Raw genomic sequence first — 13822 nt, 5'->3', positions numbered from 1 at the left:
GTGATCAGCACATAACATCGTATCCCCTAATATGCAGATATAAAGAGGACAAGACGTCACTTAAGTAGGACTTGACATCACACCTACGATTAAGAGATATAAAGGATATGACATAATTCTCTACCTTCACTGTAACTAAAACTAGTGTAGATTGTATTTGACTGGGAAGCATAGGAGATTTATCAGAAAAGGTTTTTTTTATTTGATAAAATCAGCAAATACATGGTTAGTAATTCATTGGTAACTGAAGTCATGCATCTTGGGGCCAAATTAAGTCAACCATCATTAAGGCATAAAAATTACTTTTTACATAACATTTCATTCAGCAACTTTTCATTACCACACAAAAGTCTCTCATGCAAATCCTCCATGGGGAATCTTATATTGCCTCTCCCCAAACGTATCTTTGTAAGCCTGAACCAGGTACCAGTCTTAATTTGTAGGAAGTATTTCCTCCCGCCATCTTGTCACTCTCTGACCTATAGCCACAATAGAGCCAACAAATATAATACAACAACTACCTGAAGTTAGTTCTTATTATATAGATCAATATTCTGCCAGTATGAATGTCCCCATGGCCCAACAACCTCGCGGCATCTGGGACATTGACTTGTCGCTGTCAATTTGCATTTAATACAGTCTCACAGATTTCATACAGAGACTATGCTGGAAAAAGAATTTGGGCCTGCCTGTCGTTAGATCCCCAGATTACTGAATGTGTCATGTTTATGTAGCCATTACAAATCTGCTTATGATAATCTCAAGTTGGCCTTGTTCAGCCATGCTGCCACGATTTCCGAGCGACATATATTTGCGAGACCCTGCAAATTCCTCCGGATTGCATTACCTTTACCGTCACTCTTAAAATACCGCTCCTACTCACTCCCAGCTCCTCAAGAACGAATATTTGAAAAAGCATCCCTGATGCAGCAACAAACCTCCTGTTACATAGCATCAAACAACTTGGCTTGGTCAAAATACAAGAGGGCTTATTTACGTTGCCCTTGCTCCACTTTTGCGTCATTTTTAACATGGGAAACGTGACGTACGGGTGGGGCAAGGGGCTTGTTAATAAGCCCCAAGATACCCCCTGCACTGACAACTCCATCTGCGGGAAGTGGGTTATGCCTACAGGCATAATTAAGTAATCGGGCTATTTGGAACCAGCAGGTGGTTTTTTCATATCCGTAACAATATGTAAGGAGACTTTTTTCGATGGTGAGCCTGTGAAACATATTTTTTCTTTGTTATTGAAATTCAATCAAGATTACAAATATACATGTACTAGGTTTTTAATTTAACAATCAAAATGAATTCCTCGCCGATTATCTGAATCAGAGCATTAAATCTTGAGATATCTTCGTAGACTCGACTAAAGAGGGCAAACAAACAAGTAAATGAATGACTTTGGAAAGTTACAAATCATCAGAAAGAAATAAACCTAATCATCAAGATGAAAGTTCCTCCAAAAAGTTTTGAAGTATTTGAACTCATCTTAGCAAAGTATAGTTTGTGGCTATTTTCTTGTACCTGTTCCACAAACATGAAAGTGAAAAATGTTGTATTATTCTGTTGCGGTCTGTATTTTGCCAGGGATCTGAAAAAATAATCTCTCGGCCAAATGGACTTACTTTCAAACCATTGGTGTCACTGCGCGTTGTCCATTCAATAACGGCTCGGCTGATGTTGAATATTCCTAGGCGGGCATCGGTGGGGGCTGCCTTGAGGGGATTACACTGGCTTCCCATACAGGCTAGAGTCACCTTTAAGGCTTTGTGTTTCGGCCATAGGATCCTCAACGAGAAAGGACCAAGATATCTGTGCCCCCTTCTCACTGCCTAAAGACCTGCTCGGAATCTGAGGTCGTTGGGCACGGCGAAGATGATCGTGCCTAAGGTTTGTAAGGTACGGGCAGGAGGTAGTTCCTTTGGCTTTCTCGCGGCTAAGGCCTGGAATGACCTACCTGTGGAATTGAGGACTTGTCCATCTGAGACATTGTTTCGGAAAAAATTGAAAACCTGAGTCTTCCAATATCCTCCAGGGGGCCGGTAGTAGACCTTCTCCCTTCATAGGGCCTTGAAGCTAGGGGGAGGGGGGTTGGGGCGGCCGGGCCAGTTGCTGTGGATTTACGGTGTCCTACTGCAGGGACACTCCGTTGGAGTAACCAAGCGCTCTACAAGCTTAATAATAAAAATAAAGTAACACAGTTGTGTGATAACGTAAAGATGGCCAGGGCTCTTTCTAATCTTCCTTCTGCTTGTACGATTTCTCCTCTCCTTCCAAATGCACTTCGATTAAACTGTTGAAATATCAAAAACATTTTCGATTTAAACAGCATAGTATTGTTCTGAATAGAATATGAAATAAGGAAAAAAACTCTTGTTAATTACAAGGAATCCCCACCACCTAAGGCTGGAAGCTTCCGTAATGCCTTTAGTTGTTATTCCATCTTATTAACTAGTGAGGATAATGCAATCTAACTATATTGTGAGGATCCTCGGAAATCCTAATCCCAGATATCATTTAGCAAAGGGCAGATCGCAGTCTCTCATGGAGACCTTCAGTATACATTTATCCACAGGCATCCCAGTCTGTCCCATCTTACCTCTGCTTCACTTGTACTCAGACACCTGAGGAAAGCGAGCACTTCCTGCAGGTCTGTTTTGTGTTGTCTTCTTCCTGCAATCCAATTGTAGCTTCTATTCTCGCACCAACCTAGGGACATGACTGCTGTTCCTCATTTGCCATGGTCTCTGCGTACCCAACTGATATATGTGTTGGCATTGGACAACCATGCTTGACCGCCAATTGGATTAAAACTGTGCCCATTATTTCATCATTATAGTAAGCTCAGTTTAGGAGTTGACATATGCAGGATGCAAAGACCTGGTGAATTGTATCAGCGGCTTCTTAAAATCCAGCAACTTCCATACAACTCTCCACCGGGTCAAAGGCCTTTTCTTCAATGAGAAGCATAAAGATTGTTGAGTTATACCAGTTCAGTGATGTAAACTATGGTTTGAATTAAGAGGTGTGCATTAGTCACCAGCTATCTGCCAGGGATAAAGTTTGTTTGGTTTCATTTAAGAAATAACGGACAAATGTAACGAGCCACCTAGTCTACCTTCATAACAATTTTGCAAATAGTGTTAATCTCATTGTGTGGTATCAGTCTCGGTCATTGGAAAAACCTCAACTGTGTCTTTCTGACAAATTCAGGAGGGTGCCTCACTGATCATGCTTAATTAAATAAAATGTGTACTTGAAATGAGATACATTCATCAGGCATTTCTGTATCCAAGACATCTTGTCTAATGGCCTTCCAGTTAACTGAACACTTGATCTTGACCGTTTCCACTCGCATAATAGCAGATAGGTCCTTTTTTTCTTTGCTAAATTTGAAAAGGCTTACCCAGCATGATTTTTAGGTTATGCCTCGTTGCGAGCTCTTAGGCCAAGAAAAATGCCCACTTTGGAGAGCTCCTGCCTTTATTGACTGCGTAGATGGCCCATCAGCTTTAGTATCAGTCCATGGCTTGCTGCTGATGGGTGAGTGTGTGTGTGTATATATATATATATATATATATATATATATATATATATATATATATATATATATATATATATATATATATATATATATATATATATATATATATGTATTACATCATCAACTTCCGTCTCTCACTTCCAAGAAAGTAACGGCACTTGAATTATTTTATTTCAGCCAACCGAGAAAATGACATCAACGTGTTTCGGCTGCAAAGAGCCTTAGTCATGATTCGTGACGCCATCTTTTGAGTACCTAAATACCACATGAATCACAGTGCAAACAAACATAGAAACTACTAACAATGTACAGTGCATGATACCTACACCAAATTAATATGAAACTATTTCTTCAGTTGTAAGTTTTGAGTAAACAAATTGTGAAAATCAGTTTACAAAATAATATGAATATATAATAACTGGCATAACTAGTAGAAAGATTTGTTTCAAGATCATCTCATATGTAGATGACCCACAAATCCTTCTCTCCACTGACAAACCAAACAATGACTTACAAGCCTTATTCAACAACTGCCTTTTGGCGGCCAAGCAGTGGATGAATATAAGTGAAAAATTTCTTTGAGACGTGATCCATCATAAACTGTGGTTATTGCCTTTTAAAAAAGGCATCCTACGGTCCAATTCTCTCTTGTCCTACCAGATTGGGAAAGCCACCTTTGATTGCAGAGAAAAGTGAAAACATAAGCTCGTGCAGCGTGACAACTGTGGACTCTGCTTCCTGGCCGTTTTAGGGGCATAAACTGTAGCGGAGCCCTGTGACAGACCTTCATAGTGACCTGGGAGCATTTCGGCTCGGCTGGGGGAGTGATTGAAAAGCCACCTGCATAGGGAGCGGGACTGCGAGGTCCAGAAGTGCTTGCGCCGTCCACCGCGCGCACCTGGTTCCTCTTCCCGCCCCCTTCTCCCTCCGACCTCCCTGGTCCTTCTTGGAAGCTTTAAAACTCCTCGCGGCCCCCGCTGGCGCGGGTGCCGCTCGTGCAGCGTGACAACTGTGGACTCTGCTTCTGGTCGTTTTAGGGGCATAAACTGTAGCGGAGCCCTGTGACAGACCTTCATAGTGACCTGGGAGCATTTTGGCTCGGTCACCTCGGCTGGGGGAGTGATTGAAAAGCCACCTGCATAGGGAGCGGGACTGCGAGGTCCAGAAGTGCTTGCGCTGTCCACCGCGCGCACCTGGTTCCTCTTCCCGCCCCCTTCTCTCCTCCTTTACTTCAACCCCGCCTCGAACGCGTACGCGGGACGCGCGCGGACGAGGAAGCGGGAGAAGACCGGGCAAAGAGCGGGCCGTTGTGTGGCCGTTAGGTGGCTGGTGAGGCTGGGCTGGGCCCCGTCCCTTTCATTTATGTGTGTAACCCAGACCCAGCCTTCCCACGTTCAACATTGTTTTGTACATTCTGTTTAAGTGTTGCACTGCGCTTCTGACCTACTATCTTGTGCTAGTAAAGTTCCCTTATTATTGTTGGCTAGGGTATTCTAGGATAGTCACCCCTGTATAACTATCACAGTTCTGCATCCTCTTGCCATATGGATACGGCCTCTCCTGGGACAGTGGGGGCCAACCCTAACAAGGGTACTCTGGATAACTATTTTAAGAAGTCCATCTCAGAAATTGAAAAAGAAGAAGCCCTAGCGGAGAGAAGGGTGGAGCGTCGACGCTCGATCGAGGGTTATAAGGCAAGACCCCCCCTGGCTATGTCCCCGCATATTTTAATACCCAGTACAGAGGTGACCCCTATTACTGAGGATCCCTTCACATCCCAGGGAATCCCAGAACTTCTTAGGGATATTACCTCTACACCACCTCCTTCTGGGGACCTATCTAATTCGCCCACTGTCGCTCCCCCACCACCCTGCAATCCTGATGTAGCCCAGAAACTTACGCCAGCTCCTATCCCCATGGGAAAAACCACCGCTAAAATCCAACTGAGGAAAACTGAGCCCCAGATAATCCATGGTCCCCCGCCCAAAAAGAGAATGAGGAAGGGGGGTACAACACAAAAGGGCAAAATTAGCCACTCTGAATTTGGCAAGGGGAAAGGGGGGGGTGCAGCCTCTGTTTCCAAACCAGCTGCGGGTACTAGACTCACTATTTCTACAGTGATTGCAAGAGAAACATCATCCCCTATACTAGTTACTACCCCTCCAATTGCAATTTCGGAGGAGACTCTCCCAGTTGCCCCTACCTTGGAGTTCCTTGGGCAAATGCTCAGGACGCTCACTTCCCCTATTGTAGATAGATTATTGGCCATTGAAACCGGCTAGGGAACTTTGAACAGGCTATTTTAAATAGACTGGTCAATCAGAAGGCCCCTTCAACATCTAGTATAGCTCTGACTGTAGACAGTTCGCTTAATTGCCCAAAACCTTCTACTTCTAAGACGCCCCATCCAACATCTACCAATCTAGCCAAGGCAGCCAATACATCTTCCACCATCACTACAACAGCCTCATTTCCCATGCCTAACCTTCCCAATAAAACAGTGCACCATATCCCCCTAGGTACTACAACCTCCGCCACTCCTTCTAGAGCTCCCACGAACAAGAATGGTACCAACACGAAGGGTGGAAATAGTACAGCCACAAGACCAAGCCACCCGGTGGGAGAGAGGGTATCCTCTAGCAACATACATAAACGTAGGATTCCCCAGGTTGAACTTCCTCCAGAATCACTACCTTATGTAGTGGTGCTCACGGGTGTGCCCACCCTGGACCCTGATAAGCGAGAAGGTCCAGAGCAACTCAAAAACAAAACCATGTACTGGTTGTCTAAAAATAGACCACTCCCGGCAAATATTAATGGGGACATAGTGCATGTGCGCCGACTCTCCTGGTTAGGGGGGCGGGAGAAAGATATAGATGGTGACTTGATTGTGATTAACTTCAGGGACCCAGAAGCTGTTAGGCATATTTTGAGCTGGATGCCGGGGAACCTAGGCAAATCAATTATGCCGTGCGATCTCACCTGTTTCTATCCTAGAGCCCTAGTAGCCCCCCTGTCATGCCCATGGCCCCCCATGCCCCCGACAGGGATTAACGGTCCAAAACAGACTAACCACTATCTCCCTCTACATCCAGGCCCCGTGATCCCGAAGAATGCTCATGGGTGGGAACCTGTCCCACAAAGGGGCTATGGCACTAATTATAGGAGTATGGACCACTTTTCTCAATCAGGGGGGATGGACCATTTGCTTCCTTTTACACCCTTGGAAGTTAATAATAGATTTGGAGTCCTCTCTGGCCTGGACTCCTGTGATTGACGCCTGGGGTCCTTTCCTGATTATTTTTCGGCAGAGAGGGCCCTAAGTGGTCAGAATGGAAATTCACACGTTCCCGGTGCCAACTCCCCTCGCCAGCTGTCAGGAGACGCTTATGGTACGATCCCACCCCTCCCAGTTACATCTAATTATAGTCTACCCTCCCCTCGAGGGGTTCCCATCTCAAATGTATGTAGAGGTAGTAATACCTCAGGGGGGCAGGGCCCTAATTTGCACACTCCTTCTAGAGCCCTGAGGGTACTATCTTGGAATGTTGCAGGTATTTTCAACAAAATACACACAGAAGAATGGGACTCCCTAATAACAGACAATGATATCTGCCTCTTTCAAGAGACATGGGCGAGGGAGCCGGTCCTTAAAACTGGCTATGCCATATTTGAAATTCATGCTACCTGAAATGGCAAGGGGAGGCCCTCGGGTGGTTTGGCGGTGTGGATAGCATCTCATTTTGACTGCAATGCGGAAATTATAGCTACGTCTTCTCAAGACATCCAGTGCGTTCTACTAAACTGGAAGGGCGCCCCTAAGTTAGCAATAATAAATGTTTATTCCCGCCCAGTAGGACCAACGGCGGAGTCCACCACATTAGAAGATCTTGCGTCCTTTTTGGGCCAGTTGCCGACAGACATCAAGGTGGTAATGGGCGGTGATTTTAACTGCCACTTCGAGCCCTTAGAGGGCTTGAGGGAAGGGGCCCTCACCACAGAAGACGACTTTTGGGGCATACCAGTGTGTCACTCGCCCCATCCTAGATCCTGGTCTCCACTCGCGGTCCAAATCATGTCATTAACTCTTAACTTTGCGTTAAGAGCTTGTAATGGACGCACTCCTTCAGACACCCCTTCTAAGTGCACATTTAATAGACCCAATCATGAGTCACGATTGGACTACATTTTTGTTGATACCAGTCTATGGCCAAAGGTGGATGATTTTAGTATAATCCCCCGTACTGATAGCGAACACAACGCTCTCTTACTCTTCCTGGCCTATCTTCCCGAACCTGTAGGACCCCCTCCCCCAGAGGAAAGAGATGAACGGGGAAATCTGGTACTAACCTCAAACAGGCGTAGGGTGAGATGGCAGAAATTTTCCAAATCGGAAGAAAATATTGGGAAAATTTATCATCTGGTGCTGCCCAAATTTGAGGCCTTGGAAGAACTAATTAGTCTATCTAGTACCCAGGTCTTGCAGAAAACCCTACCTTCTATTCACGAAGACTTAGTGGGAGCATTGGGAGAGGTCCTCTATCCAGAGGTGCCCAAGCCCAAGTACAAGACTAGAACATCTACTTGGTATAACTCTGACTGCAGAAAGGCCAAAGCTGACCTCATCAATGCAATCAAAGAGGGTCTACCCCGGACCAGGGTGTCCATTTTGCGGCGACAGTACAAAGACACAATGGCTCGCGTGAGGTCAGACTGGGACTGGGACAGATGGCAGGACCTCTCAGCAGCCCTAATAACTAAGGACTCAAGAAAATTTTGGTCCTTAGTTACTACTGGCTCAGGGGAACCCAAAGCTGCAGTTGAACCTAATATAGCAGCACAAATATGGGAAGATCACTTCGGGAAACTCTATGCAGATGTCCTTGAGAATACTGATGCCACTGTTGCAACACTTCTCTCCCTTCCTGGAGATACTTTGGAGTTCACGCTAGGGGAAGTGGCCAGCGCAATAGATGGCCTAGCGATGGGTAAGGCCCCCGGCCTTGATAAATTACCTGGTGACCTTTTTAGGTCCCATCAAGAGATCTGGGCGCCTTACCTTCACATCCTTTTTAACTCACTTGCACGTGGTATGGCGATCCCCTGTACTTGGCTGGGGGCAGAGATAGTCCCTATCTTCAAGAAGGGCTGTCCTCTGCTCCCATCCAACTACAGGCCGATCAGCCTGATAGATGTCCCCCAGAAGATCTATTCGCGACTCCTACTGGACCAACTGATGGACTGGATGGAGGAAAATGAAATCTTAAGTCCTCTCCAGGCTGGCTTTAGGAAAAATACGTCCACCATGGATCAAATCTTCCGCCTAGTTCTCCTCTTCTGGAAAACGGTGACCATCGAGGGCGGGAGATTGTACATGGTGTTCGTGGACCTAAAGTCAGCATTCGATCTGGTACCGCGAGGAAAGCTCTGGGAGGTCCTGAAGGAGTTGGGAGTGCCCACTAATTTACTCCAGGCTATAATTAGACTGCACCAGGGCAATTTCGCCCAGGTACGCTGTGGGCGGGGCGGAGCACTGACAAATAGGTTTCCTGTTTCCCGGGGGGTCAGGCAGGGCTGCGTCCTTGCCCCTACTCTTTTTTGTCTATATGTGAACAGCGTCATCTCACACTTAGCTAATGTTGGGGATAATGACGCCCCAGTCTTGGCAGGCAGGAGGGTACCAGCAATCATGTTTGCTGACGACACCCTCCTGCTTTCCAAATCACCCATGGGAATCCAGAGAATCCTTGATGGCTTCGATCTCTTCTGCAGGCAGCATGGCCTTGAGATAAACGCAGGGAAGACCAAATACATGATTTTTAACCCCTCTTCTACAACCAGACCTAACCCATCCCTAAATTCTACGGTCCTAGAGAGGGTTAAAACATTTCAGTATTTGGGTGTAACCCTCCAAGAGAACCTCTTATGGGGCCCACAGATCGCAAGCTCGCGATTAAGGCTCTCTCAACTCTCCGGGGCTATTTTAAAGGTTACTAACACCTCAACATATAAACCTATAGCTCCTGCAGTCGAGATGTATAAAGTGCAAGTGAAACCGGCTGCACTTTATGGTAGCGAGCTATGGGGGCACCAAGCGGCAACTGAGTTGGTAAGTGCCGAAAATAGCTTTATGAGGTGTCTTTTGGCCCTCCCAACTGCAACTCCCCTGCTTCCCTTACGTCTTGACCTGGGTTTACCTTCCATCAGGGAGGATCTCAAATCCAAACCCATAAGATTCTGGCATAGACTCTGGTCAACAAAGGAACTTAGTCACTATAGGCAAGATCTTGTACATGTTATGAACTTAAACCACAATGACAAGATCCCCTGGCTAGCCTTTGTTAAAAAAGAATTGTTTAGGCTTGGCTTTAACGAGCTGTGGGTGACTCCAGAAATTGGTTGTAATAAGGTCTCCAGGAAAAGACTAGTGGAAGTATACAAGGAACAAAATCTTGCATCCCACATGACTGCCCTTAACATCGGAACCTTAACTCATTGTTTTACCCAATCCAAAAACTCTTACAAATTTGAAACTTTCTTGGATTTTATCTTTCCGATCATGGCAAGGAAGCTGTTTATACAGTGGCGGTTTGGCTCCCTACCTATTAAATCCTTCACTAGTAAATGGACAAATGGAGGGGATAAACTATGCCCTGGCTGCAACCTGTGTGATGAGGAGGAAATCCATGTTCTGTTTTTTTGCCCCACCTATAAATCCCCAAGGAAATATTGGTTGGTGCCTTTATGCAGGAACATGGCTATAAGGAACTGTTTGACATCTTACAGAATATTGAAATCTGACCCCTCCCCCCACATTGTTTTTGCAGTTTCAAAATTTCTCCTTGCCATGTGGCGTATTAGGTCCAAGTTGGTTAAGGATAAACCAACATAGAAAGAATGTCCTTGCCACTGCCCCACTGTAACCTATGGCTTCTGTTGGTAAATGCCTTTTATATTGTCTATTTTATTCTCATGACATGAACTGTGTTGTTCCCTGTTTACGTATTTTATCTATTCGATTTTCTCTTTTTTAATGTTACTTGCACTTATTCACATCAAATGATGATTTTTATATTGTTGTATGTATTTGCATGTATCTTTTATGGTCTAAATGGCCGAAATAAAGATTTTTGGATTGGATTGGATTGGAAAACATAAGGACCATCTTGGATAAGAATCTCAGCAATTTACCCCAAATAAACTGAATAGACCAGGCATGCTTTTTTCAACTGAAGTTATTGTGGAGGAAAATGTTTCTGTTTATATCTAACAAGCTTAAAGCGGTATGGGCCAACGCTACCACCAATTCACGTCTTGAGTACGCCAACGTCTGCATCTTGTTCAGCTCCCAGGAAAGACTCTTATGAAGCTTCAAAAGACCAAAATGCCTCTGCTAGAGCTATTTTTAATAGATGTAAGCAGTACTCTATTTTTGAACTCAACAGATCACTGCACCGGCGTCATGTGGGGAAACGGATACAGATTAAAGCCTTATGTCTATGTCATAAGGCGATTTATGGAAAAGATCAGTCTTTATCCACACTTTACTACCAAAGAAACGGGGAATCAGAAAATGTAAGATCTGATAATCTCCTCCTGCTAAACGTTCCCAGAATAAAACCTACCAGAACAGAACAGCAGCTCTACCGGAGCTGTGGAATTCTCTGTTGTTTACTCTTCAAACGCCTAGAAATTTCATGCTATTTGGAATAAATCTAAAATCATTCTCATTCACTTAATTCTTCAATTTCATGTTACATTTCCTGCATCAGCGCCATGAAACCTTAGTGTGTTAGTCGTACTCTCAGTCACGGCCGGCATGACGCACAGGGGTGTGGGTGTCGCGCGAGGGGGTGGGAGGGTGACGGGGGGGGATTGTTAAAATGAAAAACTTACCTTACCGGGTCATGAGTCATGAAGAGATGTTATATACTGCCTTCCAGAGGATATTTCGTATACTGCCTTGAAGAGGATATGTTGTGTACTGCCTTCGGGAGGATATGTTATATGCTGCCTTGAAGAGGAGATGTCATATAATGCCTCCAGAGGAGATGTATACTGCCTTCTGGAGGATATGTTATATACTGCCTTGAAGAGCAGATGCTACATGCTGCCTTCCAGAGGAGATGTCCTATACTGCCTTCCAGAGGATGTCATATACTGCCTTCCAGAGGATGTCACATACTGCTGTTAATAGGACATGTCATATACTGCCTTCGAGACGAAATGTCATATACTGCCTTCAAGACAAAATGTCATATACTGCCTTCAAGACGAAATGTCATATACTGCCTTCCAGGAGATATGTCATATACTGCCTTCAATAGGATATGTCATATATTGCCTTGAAGAGGATATGTCATATACTGCTTTACAGAGAATCTGTCATATACTGCTGTCAAGAGGCTATGTCTTATACTGCCTTCAAGTGGATATGCCCTATACTGCCTTCAAGAGGATGTTATATACTTCTTTCCAGAGGATATGCCATATACTGCCTTCCAGAGGATATGTTAAACGTAGCCTTCAAGAAGATATGTCCTATACTGCCTTCAATAGGATATGTCCTACACTGCCTTTCAGAGGTTATGTCTATACTGCCTCCCAGAGGATATGCCATATACCTCCTTCCAAAGAATATGTCATGTACCGCCTTCCAGAGGAGATGTCCTATACTGCCTTGAAGAGAGTATGTCATATAACTCCTTCAAGAGGATATGTCCTATACTGCCTTCAAGAGGAGATGTCTTATACTGCCTTCAAGAGGATGTCCTATACTGCCTTCAAGAGGAGATGTCTTATACTGTCTTCAAGAGGATGTCCTTTACTGCCTTTAAGAGGATGTCATATACTGCCTTCAAGAGGATGTCATATACTGCCATCAAGAGATGCCCTATACTGCTTTCAAGAGGAGATGTCCTATACTGCCTTCAAGAGGAGATGTCTTATACTGCCTTCAAGAGGATGTCCTTTACTGTCTTCAAGAGGATGTCATAAACTGCCTTCAAGAGGATGTCATATACTGCCATCAAGAGATGTCCTATACTGCCTTCTAAAGGAGATGTCATATACTGCCTTCCAGAGGATAATTTATACACTGCCTTGAGGGGATATGTTGTGTACTGCCATCAAGAGGAGATGTTGTATACTGACTTCAAGAGGGTATATCATATACTGCCTTCAAGCGGATATGTCATATACTACTTTCAAGAGGATACGTCATGTACTGCCTTCAAGAGGGTATATCATATACTGCCTTCAAGAGGGTATATCATATACTGCTGTCAAGAGGGTATATCATATACTGCCTTCAAGCGGATATGTCCTATACTGCCTTGAAGCGGATATGTCAAATACTACTTTCAAGAGGATACGCCATATACTGCCTTCAAGAGGGTATATCATATACTGCCTTCAAGACGGTATATCATATACTGCCTTCAAGCGGATATGTTCTATACTGCCTTCAAGCGGATATGTCAAATACTACTTTCAAGAGGATACGTCATGTACTGCCTTCAAGAGGGTATATCATATACTGCCTTCAAGCGGATATGTCATATACTACTTTCAAGAGGATACATCATGTACTGCCTTCAAGAGGGTATATCATATACTGCCTTCAAGAGGGTATATCATATACTGCCTTCAAGAGGGTATATCATATACTGCTGTCAAGAGGGTATATCATATACTGCCTTCAAGCGGATATGTCCTATACTGCCTTCAAGCGGATATGTCAAATACTACTTTCAAGAGGATACGCCATATACTGCCTTCAAGAGGGTATATCATATACTGCCTTCAAGAGGGTATATCATATACTGCCTTCAAGTGGAGAGGGCTTTTACTGCCTTCTGGAGGATATCTGATAAATTGCCTTCAAGAGGAGATGTCATATACTGCCTTCAAGAGGCGATGTCCTATACTGCCTTCAAGCAGATATGTCATATACTACTTTCAAGAGGATACGTCATAAACTGCCTTCAAAAGGGTATATCATATACTGCCTTCAAGTGGAGAGGGCATATACTGCTGTCAAGAGGGTATACCATATACTACCTTCAAGTGGAGAAGACATATACTGCCTTCCAGAGAATATGTCCTATATTGCCTTGAAGAGGAGATGTCATATACCCCCTTCTAGAGGAGAAGTGATAAATTGCCTTCAAGAGGTGATGTCCTCTACTGCCCTCCATAGGATATTTCATATACTGCCTTGAAGAGGAGGTGTCATATACCACCTTCTAGAGGATATGCGTTTGAGCTTAT

General features: G+C 44.4%; 1 protein-coding gene across 1 annotated transcript in view; it reads left to right on the top strand.

Moving 5' to 3' along the window:
• Window positions 1–13822, top strand: part of P3H3 (prolyl 3-hydroxylase 3) — an 81064-nt gene that overhangs the window by 42342 nt on the left and 24900 nt on the right. The gene's annotated exons all lie outside the window — the stretch shown is intronic.

This window comes from Lissotriton vulgaris, chromosome 7 (assembly GCF_964263255.1).
Source record: "Lissotriton vulgaris chromosome 7, aLisVul1.2, whole genome shotgun sequence".
Lineage (NCBI taxonomy): Eukaryota > Metazoa > Chordata > Amphibia > Caudata > Salamandridae > Lissotriton > Lissotriton vulgaris.
This window is presented reverse-complemented; position numbering and strand designations above follow the sequence as displayed.